The following is a 4,918-nucleotide window of genomic DNA, read 5'->3' on the forward strand; positions in this document are numbered from 1 at the left end:
ATAAAAAATTGGTGCAGGTACATGGTGGACCACATTCACTTTGAAATTATGGAAATCAGATTTCATAATTATAATGAAGAGAAATTAGCAGCAACATTGAGGCGGTGGGAGAAGCGATGCAAATGTAAAAAATAAAATTCAATCACTTTATAATGAATGAACAATGTAACCCAGAGACGAAGCAAATGAAGGATAAAAAATTGAATCTTCCCTGGTGAAGGGAATTTTTATTTTTTTTTGTATGGTTATGGTACACTTTTATGTTTTATGCTTTCATTTTGTTTTTTGTAAAACATTTTTAAAAATCAATAAAAATTATATATATATATATATATATATATATATATATATATATATATATATATATATATATAGGGATTCAAAACATTTTACTACTGTTCTGTGGGCATGGCTTGGGGGGGCTTAACAGGGAAAGCTGTTATTTAGTGATGGGATTGCTTGTTTCTTATTTTGTTTGCAGCCATTATTTTAAAAGTCGACTATACAGTTTGAACATTATGATCCCCTGTGATATGAATATTTTGGGGTAATAAATATTCATCTTACCAATCACTGAAAAGGCCAGCTGGTTACTTTCGGGAGAATAAGGTGAATCACTAGGTATTTTCTTGATTCTGCAGATACAAATTATTTTTATTTGGCGAAAGCTCAGATTTTCAGTCCTGAAGTTGAAGGTGTTTTCAAAAAGTAAGTGATGTCCAATGGGTGAACGGGATTGATCCCTACAAAGGAAAAGGAACTTTATTCTTTGAGATGTTTCAGGACTCCACGACTCAGGGAGGGAGCATTTCAAGGGAATTTCTTCTCCTTTAATAATAAAGTTGTGTGGAAGAGAGGAGGAAAGGCTGGGGGCTGGTAGCCATGAATATCCCCGTGAACCTGAGAAAAGAAAGAGACGCCATTGAGTCCTTCCCTCTGATCAATGCCTGGAACCAAATCTCTTCACCAGAACATCTAACCTGATTCCCAGAATGGCTCCCATCCATAATCTGCTTTGGGGGTCCCTGATCTGTTCTGAGGATTCATTGCTTCCTCTTACTAGGATAGAAATTGGACAAACTGTCTGTCTCTGTGGTTACCCCGGCTCTATGGAACCAACTCTCTTCCCCACCCACAATGTCTGTACTATTCCTTTATATTATTTATTTATTTCTATTTATTTATTCATTTTGTCCAATACATAATACACATTGAAGAGAAAGATATGTAATAATATAATTAAAGAAAAGAATAGAAGAAAAGATATAAAAGTATAGGTGAACATATTTGAAAGGAAGAAAAGATAAATGAGATAAGGAGAGACAATTGGACAAAGGACGGAAGGCACACTGGTGCACTTATGCACGCCCCTTACTGACCTCTAAGGAACCTGGAGAGGTCAATTGTGGATAGTCTAAGGGAAAAATGTTTGGGGTTAGGGGTTGACACTACTGAGTCAGGTAATGAGTTCCACGCTTCGACAACTCGGTTGCTGAAGTCATATTTTTTACAGTCAAGTTTGTAGCGGTTAATATTAAGTTTGAATCTGTTGCGTGCTCTTGTGTTGTTGCGATTGAAGCTGAAATAGTCATTGACAGGTAGAACATTGCAGCATATGATCTTGTAGGCAATACTTTATACTTATAGTTTGTATTAACATAACAAACATACAAACTATAACTCTATACTTGTATGACAAATATATAAAAATAAAATAAATAAAAATAAAATATGTGTGTTATTTGATACGATTATATGGTAGGTTTTATAATGGGGTTTTATAGTGGAGTGTTTATACTTTGGTATTATATTTGATTTCTTACTATTGTTGTTGTATTGCATCTTATTCTGTTGTAAACCACCCAGGGGCCCAAGGGGATTGGTGACATAGAAGTCGAATCAAATAAATATATAAATAAGGGAGCAACACTGCAAATGAAAGATTCTCCTACCCTTGATGACTTGGATGAAAGTCCATCCAAGATTTCAACCCTCCCTGATCTTTTAGGACCTTTAGGATTTTCCTTTCAGCTCTCTTTGCTTTGCAGACCCTTCTTCATTTTATATTGGGAGATATTACTATGATTTGTTCTGCTGGGCTTCTCGGCACGAGCCCTCAATTAAGTTCAAAGGTAGGAATTCAGACACACACAGTTGTAAGTCAATAACAATGTTTTTTATCGAAAGTAAAAGAGGAGCCGCACACACATTTAGTCAGGCAAAATGCTCACCTTCAAATCAACCGCCTTAAGTGCTGTGAAAAACAATAAACAAACACAAAGCAGATAACAAGCAGCTGTGAAGACGTCACAGCCACTCTCCTTTAAGAATTCGCGAAGTCACAAACGTGACTATGATTTAGTTCAAAAGTCCTAGAAACAGTTCAAAGAGAGTCCTTGTAGAATCCTGATACAAAACACACGCCCTTCTTTACCAAACAGATAAACTCCCACACCCAGAGGCCAAAAAGCTGACTATTTAACAGCAGCCCCAATTAGTCTAATTACACCCAGCCACAGGTGATCTCCCTTATTTCCTGTAGTATTTACGCAGTTGCTCTTTCCTAGACATTGCCTTGCGCCTGTGTACATCAATGAATGTCTCTTTTTCCGAATCCAATGATGATAATGATGATGAGTCACTCACGGGGCAACTCTTTAATGGACTGTCTGCCATTACCCCCTCTGAGGATCCCATTTCACTTCTACTATCTGCTTCAGACACTTCGCTGTCAGAAGCAGTCGGCAATAAAACTGGCCTCTGACCCTGGGAGGATTCACCCACATCCACCCCCACAGTCCTTGGGGCAGGAGCTGGCCCAGAGCCAACAACAACATGATTATATCCTCTGAAACCTACATTATGTAGTGGACAAAATAAATAAATAAAATAAATAAGAGGTTGAGGTGGAAATTTTTAGAAAAGTCCATCTTAGACTCAAAAGGCATGCGAAGATAATGATTTTTAGGGTTTTATGGTTAAAAAAAGCTATTCAGTTTGGCAAACCAAAGGTTAAATGATCTTGTGTTGACTCTTTGTGGAAACTTAATGATATATCTCCATAAAGGGAGGCATCTCAACAGAGTGGATCATGGTCATCTGCAGATGCCTTCTGAGGAAGCAACAAGGACTGGATTTGCCCATTGCACTAACCCACCCAAGTGGAAAAGAACAGCAGAGTAGCTGCATCCACAGAGATGGACTTCTCTCCTTCTAAACCACTCTTCAGGATGTTGGTTTCATTGGACTTCTTCCCTCCTTCAGAAGCCACAAAACTCACAGTGAAGACATAGAAAGTATGCATGAGGGTCTCTTACCTGGTCCCAGGAGGATCCATGAAAGGACTGAAAGAGAGAAGGAGAGAAGATGGAATTAAGAGAAGCAGAGATGATCCCAGGCTGGGCAAGACTTTCATTCTCAGGTGAATCTTCTTCCATGATTGGGTGCAACAGGTGAGGTGCTGCCATGAAGGAGGAAGAGGAGGAAGGGTTTTTCCTATACCCATGTTCTGGCTATTGAGGGAGGTGGGTCATAAGAGTCCCTTTTATTCGTATCTACATGAAGTAGATACGAATAAAAGAGAACATTAGGACAGAAACCGTAGGAGTGTTGGTGCACTTATGCACACCCCTTACAGACCTCTTAGGAATGGGGTGAACTTACTAAGGCTGGAATTATAAAGAGATATGGAAACCTTCAAGGATCCAAGGGGGCTTTCTCTCCAAAGTTCAGCTGTTCTGATCTCGTCAGTTCTCAGTCATTTTGAGAGCAGTTGGAGGGAGAAAAGGGAGACCTCTTATATTCAAAACGCTTCACTGTGACCCACAGGATGATCCCTTTCCTTGCTCATCCTTCCCCCAAATTCCTATCTCTTTTATTGACAGTGGAGCTGCAGTTTTGGGTCTTGTCTTGAGTGTTTCTGAAGGTGGGAAGAAGGAGACTGCTCTCCATCCTCCCAAATGCCCTTTAATGGAGATGGCTCTGAATCATGAGACCTGGGGACAGACAAAATGGGGAGGAGAGGCAGGAAAGTGCCCCATTGCTCAAATGATTCCTCCCCCGAGGAAGAAGAAAACCCAGATTTCTGAGAAAGATCTAGGATAAGAAAAGAGTGTGGGAGTAAAGCAATCCACTCAGTGGAGGAGAAGAGCCGGATTGAGATGGGAAGTAGAAGGAGGAGGAGGCCCCAAACCTGTCATCCAAGGGATGGTCCCCATCTTCTCTTCAGGATTCCTGGGAAAGTGGTCTTGGCTTCCGTCACTCTAATCTTCCTTCCCCAGAGAGACGAAGAGCTGCAGATTCTCTTGAGTTAATCCTCCAACTCAAAAGCCAAAGGAGGAACTGCGTCATCCCCACCAAGGACATCACACCCACGTTCCCCAGCTCAAGACGCAGCTTCGCTCCCCGGCCTTCTTCACCACACCAAAGCCTTTCTCAGCAGCAGAGCACTGGCCGCATCCTCCCGGACTCTCTGACTCAAGAGAATTGAAAATAGCAATAACCATCTAGTGATGTGAGGTTAAGAAAACAAAATTACGAAGTAAGTTTACTCAGCAGCAGGGTCTAAATGCCTCCTGACATGTTCTGGTTCCTCTTCTTATCGTGAGCCACAGAATTTCTGCATTGGAGCTATAGGCACGTAGAGCAAAACAAATGATAAAGTATGAATTATTTCTGCCTTCTGCCGCACGAATCCCAGTGACCACTTAGGTCCCACAGAGTGGGCCTTCTCCGGGTCCCGTCAACTAAACAATGTCGGTTGGCCGGACCCAGGGGAAGAGCCTTCTCTGTGGTGGCCCCGACCCTCTGGAACCAACTCCCCCCAGAGATTAGAATAGCCCCCACCCTCCTTGCCTTTCGTAAGCTCCTCAAAACCCACCTCTGCCGACAGACATGGGAGAACTGAGATATTCTTTCC

General features: G+C 41.3%; 1 long non-coding RNA gene across 1 annotated transcript; it reads right to left on the minus strand.

The window, feature by feature from the left end:
* Positions 1-879: 879 nt before the first annotated feature.
* On the minus strand, positions 880-4,264 carry LOC139153322 (uncharacterized). The gene is made up of 3 exons (XR_011556793.1): positions 4,193-4,264; positions 3,318-3,344; positions 880-900 (listed from the first exon to the last, which is right to left on the minus strand). It is a non-coding gene; the product is annotated as an uncharacterized lncRNA (long non-coding RNA).
* Positions 4,265-4,918: the final 654 nt, after the last annotated feature.

The sequence above is a fragment of the Erythrolamprus reginae genome, chromosome Z, assembly GCF_031021105.1.
Source record: "Erythrolamprus reginae isolate rEryReg1 chromosome Z, rEryReg1.hap1, whole genome shotgun sequence".
In the NCBI taxonomy this organism is placed as follows: Eukaryota; Metazoa; Chordata; class Lepidosauria; order Squamata; family Dipsadidae; genus Erythrolamprus; species Erythrolamprus reginae.